Below are 10000 nucleotides of genomic sequence, written 5' to 3'. Positions count from 1 at the left end.
CGGCTGTGCCTGGCTGGCGGCCCACTCACTCGATCGCCATGTCTGTTTGCCACAGTTTTCCCGGTGGTGCCGCACCCGGGCTCGCCCCGGCAGACGCGTTTTTTTTTTTTCTTTCGCCCCGGCTGACGCAGTTTTCGCGCCGCCCCGGCTGACGCGGTTTCGTGCCGCCCCGGCAGACGCGGTTTTTTGCGCCGCCCCGGCTGACGCGGTTTTTGCCGCCCCGGCTGACGCAGTTCGGACTTAGCACTTTTTGGCTGAGCCTGGCTGGTGGCCCACTCACTCGATCGCCATGTCTGTTAGCCACAGTTTTCCCGGTGGTGCCGCACCCGGGCTCGCCCCGGCTGACGCAGTTTTCGCGCCGCCCCGGCTGACGCGGTTTCGTGCCGCCCCGGCAGACGCGGTTTTCGCGCCGCCCCGGCTGACGCGGTTTTTGCCGCCCCGGCTGACGCAGTTCGGACTTAGCACTTTTCGGCTGTGCCTGGCTGGCGGCCCACTCACTCGATCGCCATGTCTGTTTGCCACAGTTTTCCCGGTGGTGCCGCACCCGGGCTCGCCCCGGCTGACGCAGTTTTCGCGCCGCCCCGGCTGACGCGGTTTCGTGCCGCCCCGGCAGACGCGGTTTTCGCGCCGCCCCGGCTGACGCGTTTCGTGCCGCCCCGGCAGACGCGGTTTTTTGCCGCCCCAGCTGACGCAGTTCGGACTTAGCACTTTTTGGCTGAGCCTTGCTGGCGGCCCACTCACTCGATCGCCATGTCTGTTTGCCACAGTTTTCCCGGTGGTGCCGCACCCGGGCTCGCCCCGGCAGACGCGTTTTTTTTTTTCTTTCGCCCCGGCTGACGCAGTTTTCGCGCCGCCCCGGCAGACGCGGTTTTCGCGCCGCCCCGGCAGACGCGGTTTTTTGCGCCGCCCCGGCTGACGCGGTTTTTTGCCGCCCCGGCTGACGCAGTTCGGACTTGGCACTTTTTGGCTGAGCCTGGCTGGCGGCCCACTCACTCGATCGCCATGTCTGTTTGCCACAGTTTTCCCGGTGGTGCCGCACCCGGGCTCGCCCCGGCTGACGCAGTTTTCGCGCCGCCCCGGCAGACGCGGTTTCGTGCCGCCCCGGCAGACGCGGTTTTTTGCGCCGCCCCGGCTGACGCGGTTTTTTGCCGCCCCGGCTGACACGGTTCGGACTTTGCACTTTTCGGCTGTGCCTGGCTGGCGGCCCACTCACTCGATCGCCATGTCTGTTTGCCACAGTTTTCCCGGTGGTGCCGCACCCGGGCTCGCCCCGGCAGACGCGTTTTTTTTTTTTTTTCTTTCGCCCCGGCTGACGCAGTTTTCGCGCCGCCCCGGCTGACGCGGTTTCGTGCCGCCCCGGCAGACGCGGTTTTTTGCGCCGCCCCGGCTGACGTGGTTTTTGCCGCCCCGGCTGACGCAGTTCGGACTTTGCACTTTTTGGCTGAGCCTGGCTGGCGGCCCACTCACTCGATCGCCATGTCTGTTTGCCACAGTTTTCCCGGTGGTGCCGCACCCGGGCTCGCCCCGGCAGACGCGTTTTTTTTTTTTCCTTCGCCCCGGCAGACGTGGTTCCCCCCCCCCCCCTCCGTCTTTCTTTTTGTTTTTTTTTTTCGCCGCGGCTGAAGTGGATTTTTCGGTGCCTCGACGCCCCGGTAGTCGCGGTTTTTCCGTTTCCGCACGGCCCCGGCTGACGCTGCTCGGTCACAGTCGCCTTTTGTGGTGATTGCAGACTTCTTGAGCGCGGGTGTTTTTTTTTTTGTTGTTGTTGTTGTTTTATTACGCATTCGCTCCAGCAGACGCTGTTTAGACTTTTTGTTTCCTCTTTTATCCTGCGACGAGGTGACGAGGTTTATTCGGTGCCCCGCCGCCCCGGCTGAAGTGATTTTTCCTGTCCCGTGCCGCCCCGGCTGACGCGGTTGGGACTTCGCGTTTGTTCGGCCGCCACGGGTTTTGGCGCACTCGCTCGGTTGCTTGTTGTTGCCACTTGTTGCGAACCCAGGTTTCTTGAGCGAGCGCGGGCGTTTTTTCTTCCTTTCTTTCTTTGTTCTATGTGTTAGCGAATCGGCCTTTAATATCACACGAGGACTCACAACCAACAATTTTCAGTTTGAAGTGTAAAAAATCTGCAGGTGTTGACGTAACTGACTTGCCCCGTACCCTTGAGTACATCCATGAAGTTCTCGTAGTACTACTAAATCGCATTATTCCAAGTGGAGAAATTCCCATAAACTTGCAAACCTCTACACGAAAATCGGTGCGCGTGATAAAGTTGAAAATTATCGTCCGATATCAAATGTGCCTTCTATAACACAAATTCTAGGAAAAAAAAAAAAAAAACACTTGTTCGCCGTTTTCTGCGCCGTGACTGGCAGCACTCCGGCGAAGCGAAACGGGGTCGATTCGAGCACGATATCGGCGTCTTTCGACGTGCTCGCCGGCGACCGTCGCACGAGTACGTCGCACGAGCGCGTCTGCCGGGGCGCCGTTTGCGAAGCCGACGCAAAAGTGGGAACCGCCGCTCGGATGATCGCCGCTTTCGGCAGAGTGAGTGTTGGCACTCCGGGGAAGCGAAACAGCGTGAATGCGCCCACGAAATCGGCGTATTTTGAAGTGCCCGCCGGCGACCGTCGCACGAGTACGGTAAACCGCGTCAGCCGGGGCGTAGTTCGGGACGCCGACGAAAAAGTGGGAAGCGCAACTCGGATCTTCGCCGTTTTTGCAGGAGTGAGTGGCGGCCCTCCTGCGAGACCAAGAAGCATCGATTCGTGCACGAATTCGGCGCCTTTCGACGTGATCGCCGGCGACCGTCGCTCGAGTAGGGCAAACCGCGTCTGCCGGGGCGGGCTTCGGGACGCCGATGCGAAAGTGGGAAACGCTGCTCGGATGTTCGCCGTTTTTGGCCGAGTGAGTGCTGGCACACGGGCGAAGCCAAACGGGGCCGATTACGGCACGATATCGGCGTCTTTCGACGTGCCCGCCGGCGACCGTCGCACGAGTACGGTAAACCGCGTCAGCCCGGGCGGAGTTCGGGACGCCGATGCGAAAGTGGAGAACGCCGCTCGGATCTTCGCCGTTTTTGGAGGAGTGAGTGGCGGCACTCCGGAGAAGCCAGGGAGCGCCAATTAGCGCACGATATCGGCGTCTTTCGACGCGCTCGCCGGCGACCGTCGCACGAGTAGGGCAAACCGCGTCTGCCGGGGCGGGGTTTACGACGCCGACGCAAAAGTGGGAACCGCCGCTCGGATGTTGGCCGTTTTTGGCAGAGTGAGTGCTGGCACTCCGGCGACGCGAAAGAGCGCGAATGCGCCCACGAAAGTGGCGTATTTGGACGTGCGTGACGGCGACCGCTGCAGGAGTACGAAAAACCACGTCAGCCGGGGCGAGCGACACACGGCGGTCTGGGTGCTTATCGCTGCTATTATAGGGGCACCCCGGCAGACGCAGAAAAAAAAAAAAAAATTTTCGACCTTCTTTTTTGCTGGTCGAGCTCGGGTAACCCAGGTCGCAATGGGAGCCGCGCACGAAAGCGGCGTCGCGAGACGCGTTCGCGGTCGCTAGTCGCACGAGCTCGGCAACCGCGTCAGCCGGCGCGGAGTTCGGGATGCCGACGGCTAAGTGGGTACCGCTGCTCGGATGTTCGCCGTTTTTGGCCGAGTGAGTGCTGGCACTCCGGTGAAGCCAAGGAGCGCCAATTCGTGCACGATATCGGCGTCTTTCGACGTGCCCGCCGGCCACCGCCGCACGAGTACGGCAAACCGCGTCTGCCGGGGCGGGGTTCGCGACGCGTACGCAATAGTGGGAACCGTCGCTCGGATGTTCGTCGTCTTTGGCCGAGCGAGTGCTGGCACTCCGGCGAAGCGAAACGGGGCCGATTCGGGCACGATATCGGCGTATTTCGACGTGCTCGCCGGCGACCGTCGCACGAGTACGGCAAAGCGCGTCTGCCGGGGCGAGGTTTGCGACGCCGACGAAAAAGTGGGAAGCGCCGCTCGGATCTTCGCCGTTTTTGCAGGAGTGAGTGGCGGCCCTCCTGCGAGACCAAGAAGCATCGACTCGCGCACGATATCGGTGTCTTTCGACGTGCCCGCCGGCCACCGCCGCACGAGTACGGCAAACCGCGTATGCCGGGGCGGGGTTGGCGACGCCGACGCAAAAGTGGGAACCGCCACTAGGATGTTCGCCGTTTTTGGCAGAGTGAGTGCTGGCACTCCGGCGAAGCGAAAGAGCGCGAATGCGCCCACGAAAGTGGCGTGTTTGGACGTGCTTGACGACGACCACCGCAGGAAAACGAAAAACCACGTCAGCCGGGGCGAGCGACCCATGGCGGTCTGGGTGCTTATCGCTGCTATTATAGGGGCACCCCGGCAGACGCAAAAAAAAAAAAAAATTTTTTTCGACATTCTTTTTTGCTCGTCGACCTCGGGTGACCCAGGTCGCAGTGGGAGCCGCGCACGAAAGCGGCGTCGCGAGACGGCTTCGCGGTCGCTAGTCGCACGAGCTCGGCAACCGCGTCTGCCGGGGCGGAGTTCGGGACGCCGACGGCTAAGTGGGAACCGCCGCTCGGATGTTCGCCGTTTGTGGCCGAGTGAGTGCTGGCACTCCGGCGAAGCCAAACGGGGCCGATTCCGGCACGATATCGGCGTCTTTCTACGTGCTCGCCGGCGACCGTCGCACGAGTACGGCAAAGTGCGTCTGCCGGGGCGGGGTTTGCGACGCGTACGCAATAGTGAGAACCGTCGCTCGGATGTTCGTCGTCTTTCGCCGAGCCAGTGCTGGCAATCCGGCGAAGCCGAACGGAGCCGATTCGGGCACGATATCGGCGTCTTTCCACGTGCTCGCCGGCGACCGTCGCACGAGTACGGTAAACCGCGTCAGCCGGGGCGGAGTTCGGGACGCCGATGCGAAAGTGGGAAGCGCCGCTCGGATCTTCGCCGTTTTTGGAGGAGTCAGTGGCGGCACTCCGGTGAAGCCAAGGTGCGCCAATTCGCGCACGATATCGGCGTCTTTCGACGTGCCCGCCGGCCACCGTCGCACGAGTACGGCAAACCTCGTCTGCCGGGGCGGGGTTTGCGACGCCGACGCAAAAGTGGGAACCGCCGCTCGGATGTTCGCCGTTTTTGGCAGAGTGAGTGCTGGCACTCCGGCGAAGCGAAAGAGCGCGAATGCGCCCACGAAAGTGGCGTGTTTGGACGTGCTTGACGACGACCACCGCAGGAAAACGAAAAACCACGTCAGCCGGGGCGAGCGACCCATGGCGGTCTGGGTGCTTATCGCTGCTATTATAGGGGCACCCCGGCAGACGCAAAAAAAAAAAAAATTTTTTTCGACATTCTTTTTTGCTCGTCGACCTCGGGTGACCCAGGTCGCAGTGGGAGCCGCGCACGAAAGCGGCGTCGCGAGACGGCTTCGCGGTCGCTAGTCGCACGAGCTCGGCAACCGCGTCTGCCGGGGCGGAGTTCGGGACGCCGACGGCTAAGTGGGAACCGCCGCTCGGATGTTCGCCGTTTGTGGCCGAGTGAGTGCTGGCACTCCGGCGAAGCCAAACGGGGCCGATTCCGGCACGATATCGGCGTCTTTCTACGTGCTCGCCGGCGACCGTCGCACGAGTACGGCAAAGTGCGTCTGCCGGGGCGGGGTTTGCGACGCGTACGCAATAGTGAGAACCGTCGCTCGGATGTTCGTCGTCTTTCGCCGAGCCAGTGCTGGCACTCCGGCGAAGCCGAACGGAGCCGATTCGGGCACGATATCGGCGTCTTTCCACGTGCTCGCCGGCGACCGTCGCACGAGTACGGTAAACCGCGTCAGCCGGGGCGGAGTTCGGGACGCCGATGCGAAAGTGGGAAGCGCCGCTCGGATCTTCGCCGTTTTTGGAGGAGTCAGTGGCGGCACTCCGGTGAAGCCAAGGTGCGCCAATTCGCGCACGATATCGGCGTCTTTCGACGTGCCCGCCGGCCACCGTCGCACGAGTACGGCAAACCTCGTCTGCCGGGGCGGGGTTTGCGACGCCGACGCAAAAGTGGGAACCGCCGCTCGGATGTTCGCCGTTTTTGGCAGAGTGAGTGCTGGCACTCCGGCGAAGCGAAAGAGCGTGAATGCGCCCACGAAAGTAGCGTATTTGGACGTGCTTGACGGCGACCGCCGCAGGAGTACGAAAAACCACGTCAGCCGGGGCGAGCGACCCACGGCGGTCTGGGTGCTTATCGCTGCTATTATAGGGGCACCCCGGCAGACGCAGAAAGAAAAAAAAAAATGGGGACATGGCGTGCGTCACCGTGCGGCTTCGCAGCGTTGCCGAAGTCGCCGAGCCCTTCGACTGAGCCGAACGGCGGACAGGGAACGTTGGTCGGCCGTTCTAACCTGTCGGTGCCACGCCGAGACGTCGTTAAGGAAAACCGCGTCGTGGGCCTCTACGACGCCGTCGAGTCGTTGTACGTTTGGTGTCCAGCGTGTCGGCGGCGAGTAGCGGACACGTCGTTCACGACTTCGGTCTTTCGCAGTCGACGCGAACTTGCGGAGAGTCGTGGTGCCTCACGTTTTCGGCAGAAACCGCGGCGGAATTTTCCCGTGCGTGCGCGCACGACCTCGGTGCTGTGCCGTCAGCGTAGTGTTGCACAAACTCGTGGCCTACCCAAGGTGCGGTACGTTTGCGGCCGTATCCTCGGTGGGAATTTCGTGAGTAGGGTCGCAAATTCTACGACCTCGGCGGGTTTGAGAGCGACGTAGACTTGTGGCACGCTCAACATGCCACACGTTTCGGGGCACACCCGCGGTGAAATTTTCTCGAGTACGCTCGTATTAGGGCCCAAGGAGGTCTGGGTACTTATCGCTGCTATTATGTGGGGGTTCTCGTGAGCGGCGTACGCGAAAGCGACCGGGTGTCTGATATGCGGCGGGCTTCGGCCTCGTCAAGCGTGTCCTCGGGTCTGCTCCAGGGGAATCCACGGCAGTCGTCTGCAGCCTCATCCGCTTGATGCGTTAGGGGCTGGTTGTCGGACGGTGCCGTTTTACCACGATATCGAGGTGTGTTCCGTGTCGTCCTCGGGCGATTCAGATGCGAAAGCGCCGAAGACGCGGGCGTGACCCGTCGTCTGGCGGCTTTGCAGTCTCGGCTCCGTTGCTAGTTCCGGCCGGTCCACCGACAGTGCAGCGGGCTTGGGCAACCCGCACGGCGCGACCGAGTCGATGCAACGAAAAAGAGCGAGCATGAACGTGCTTCTTGCCGCACGGCTCCCACTCGTCTTTCGGGAAGGTTGTGCCGTAGCGAGCTCGAACGCCGTCATCTCGGAGTGCAAAATAAGCGTGTTGGGGCGCCTGAAGGTGGCCTCCGCCGCACACAGACTGCGTCCGGCCCGCCGAGGGCGAGGACGGACGCGCAGTCGAACGATTACCTGGTTGATCCTGCCAGTAATCATATGCTTGTCTCAAAGATTAAGCCATGCATGTCTAAGTACATGCCGAAATAAGGCGAAACCGCGAATGGCTCATTAAATCAGTTATGGTTCCTTAGATCGTTTCTTCCTACTTGGATAACTGTGGCAATTCTAGAGCTAATACATGCAGTGAGCCTGGAGCCCTTTGGGTAACGGGTGCTTTTATTAGACCAAGATCGATCGGGTTTCGGCCCGTATTGTGTGGTGACTCTGGATAACTTTGTGCTGATCGCATGGCCACGAGCCGGCGACGTTTCTTTCAAGTGTCTGCCTTATCAACTTTCGATGGTAGGTTACTTGCTTACCATGGTTGTTACGGGTAACGGAGAATCAGGGTTCGATTCCGGAGAGGGAGCCTGAGAAACGGCTACCACATCCAAGGAAGGCAGCAGGCGCGCAAATTACCCACTCCCGGCACGGGGAGGTAGTGACGAAAAATAACAATACGGGACTCTTTTGAGGCCCCGTAATTGAAATGAGTACACTCTAAATCCTTTAACGAGGATCAATTGGAGGGCAAGTCTGGTGCCAGCAGCCGCGGTAATTCCAGCTCCAATAGCGTATACTAAAGCTGCTGCGGTTAAAAAGCTCGTAGTTGGATCTCAGTTCCAGACGAGTAGTGCATCTACCCGATGCGACGGCTCGGACTGAACATCATGCCGGTTCTTTCTTGGTGCACTTCATTGTGTGCCTCGAGATGGCCGGTGCTTTTACTTTGAAAAAATTAGAGTGCTCAACGCAGGCGAGTCGCCTGAATAAACTTGCATGGAATAATAGAACAAGACCTCGTTTCTGTTCTGTTGGTTTTTGGAATACGAGGTAATGATTAAGAGGGACGGACGGGGGCATTCGTATTGCGGCGCTAGAGGTGAAATTCTTGGACCGTCGCAAGACGAACTACTGCGAAAGCATTTGCCAAGAATGTTTTCATTGATCAAGAACGAAAGTCAGAGGTTCGAAGGCGATCAGATACCGCCCTAGTTCTGACCATAAACGATGCCAACCAGCGATCCGCCTGAGTTACTCAAATGACTCGGCGGGCAGCTTCCGGGAAACCAAAGTATTTGGGTTCCGGGGGAAGTATGGTTGCAAAGCTGAAACTTAAAGGAATTGACGGAAGGGCACCACCAGGAGTGGAGCCTGCGGCTTAATTTGACTCAACACGGGAAAACTTACCCGGCCCGGACACTGGGAGGATTGACAGATTGAGAGCTCTTTCTTGATTCGGTGGATGGTGGTGCATGGCCGTTCTTAGTTGGTGGAGCGATTTGTCTGGTTAATTCCGATAACGAACGAGACTCTAGCCTATTAAATAGGTGCGGGGTTCCCAGCACCTTACAACCTTCTTAGAGGGACAAGCGGCTCCTAGCCGCACGAAACAGAGCAATAACAGGTCTGTGATGCCCTTAGATGTCCGGGGCCGCACGCGCGCTACACTGAAGGAAGCAGCGTGTCTTTATCCCTGTCTGAAAAGACTGGGTAACCCGTGGAACTTCTTTCGTGATTGGGATAGGGGCTTGCAATTGTTCCCCTTGAACGAGGAATTCCCAGTAAGCGCGAGTCATAAGCTCGCGTTGATTACGTCCCTGCCCTTTGTACACACCGCCCGTCGCTACTACCGATTGAATGATTTAGTGAGGTCTTCGGACCGATGTCCGGCGCGGCCTTTCGGTTGCGCCGGTCTGTTGGAAAGATGACCAAACTTGATCATTTAGAGGAAGTAAAAGTCGTAACAAGGTTTCCGTAGGTGAACCTGCGGAAGGATCATTAACGGATTGTGAAGGGTGAGCGCCTCAGCTGCGTCTGCGCCCGACACTTTCTGCCGCTGACCCCGTTTGGACGCGGGGTCGGCTTTTCCCCACGGGGCTGCCTGAATGTGGAGCGGCACCCCGTGACAAATTGTTGCGCCCAGCGGACGCCAACACCGCGACCTTGGACGGTCGGCCAGGTGGCGGACGCGGGTACAAACGGCGCAACGCACTCATAGGTCGGCTTTCGACCCGCCACTGCACCGTGGCTCGAAGCGCTCGAAATGCGCGACCCGACCGCTGCGGGACCGCCTAGTACTGTAAACAGGAGCGGCGGAGCGCGAACGGCGAGTCGTGGTTACGTCGGTAGAAGGCGAGGCTGCGCGTTCCCGAAACGCCAGCCGAGTGCCCTCCCGACCGTTCGAGCGTGCAAGAACGAGACCCGACAATCGCGCGGCGACTGCCAAGTACGAGAGGAACGGCACAAGCGTCGGCGGTCGGTCAAGGAACTGGCGATGTGACGGGTCCGCTGTGCACCAGTGCATACCGTCCCGCCGTCCGCGGCAAGCGCCTCCGCGTCCTCGGGTGACGGAGGCTGCCGGTCGGTTCTTGCAGGCGAGGGATCTCGCTGGCACCGGTTCGCGTTGACGCGCGGCCGGTCATGGCACGGCGATGCGACGGCCGAGGTGCGCAGTACTCGATGGAGGAACCGCACGCTCCGATGACCGTCCCGCCCTCCGCGGCGTATGCGTACCGACCGTAATGGTTGCAGCAGCGCCGGCCGGCTTTTGAATTCGCCACACGAAACACGGTGCGAGATCG

General features: G+C 60.4%; 1 non-coding gene across 1 annotated transcript; it reads left to right on the top strand.

The window, feature by feature from the left end:
* Positions 1–7385: 7385 nt before the first annotated feature.
* LOC142794567 (small subunit ribosomal RNA) lies at positions 7386–9200 on the top strand. The gene has a single exon (XR_012892451.1). It is a non-coding gene; the product is annotated as a small subunit ribosomal RNA (ribosomal RNA).
* Positions 9201–10000: the final 800 nt, after the last annotated feature.

The sequence above is a fragment of the Rhipicephalus microplus genome, unplaced genomic scaffold (genome assembly GCF_043290135.1).
Source record: "Rhipicephalus microplus isolate Deutch F79 unplaced genomic scaffold, USDA_Rmic scaffold_456, whole genome shotgun sequence".
In the NCBI taxonomy this organism is placed as follows: Eukaryota; Metazoa; Arthropoda; class Arachnida; order Ixodida; family Ixodidae; genus Rhipicephalus; species Rhipicephalus microplus.
Note: the sequence above shows the minus strand (reverse complement) of the source record. Positions and strands in the feature narration are given on the sequence as shown.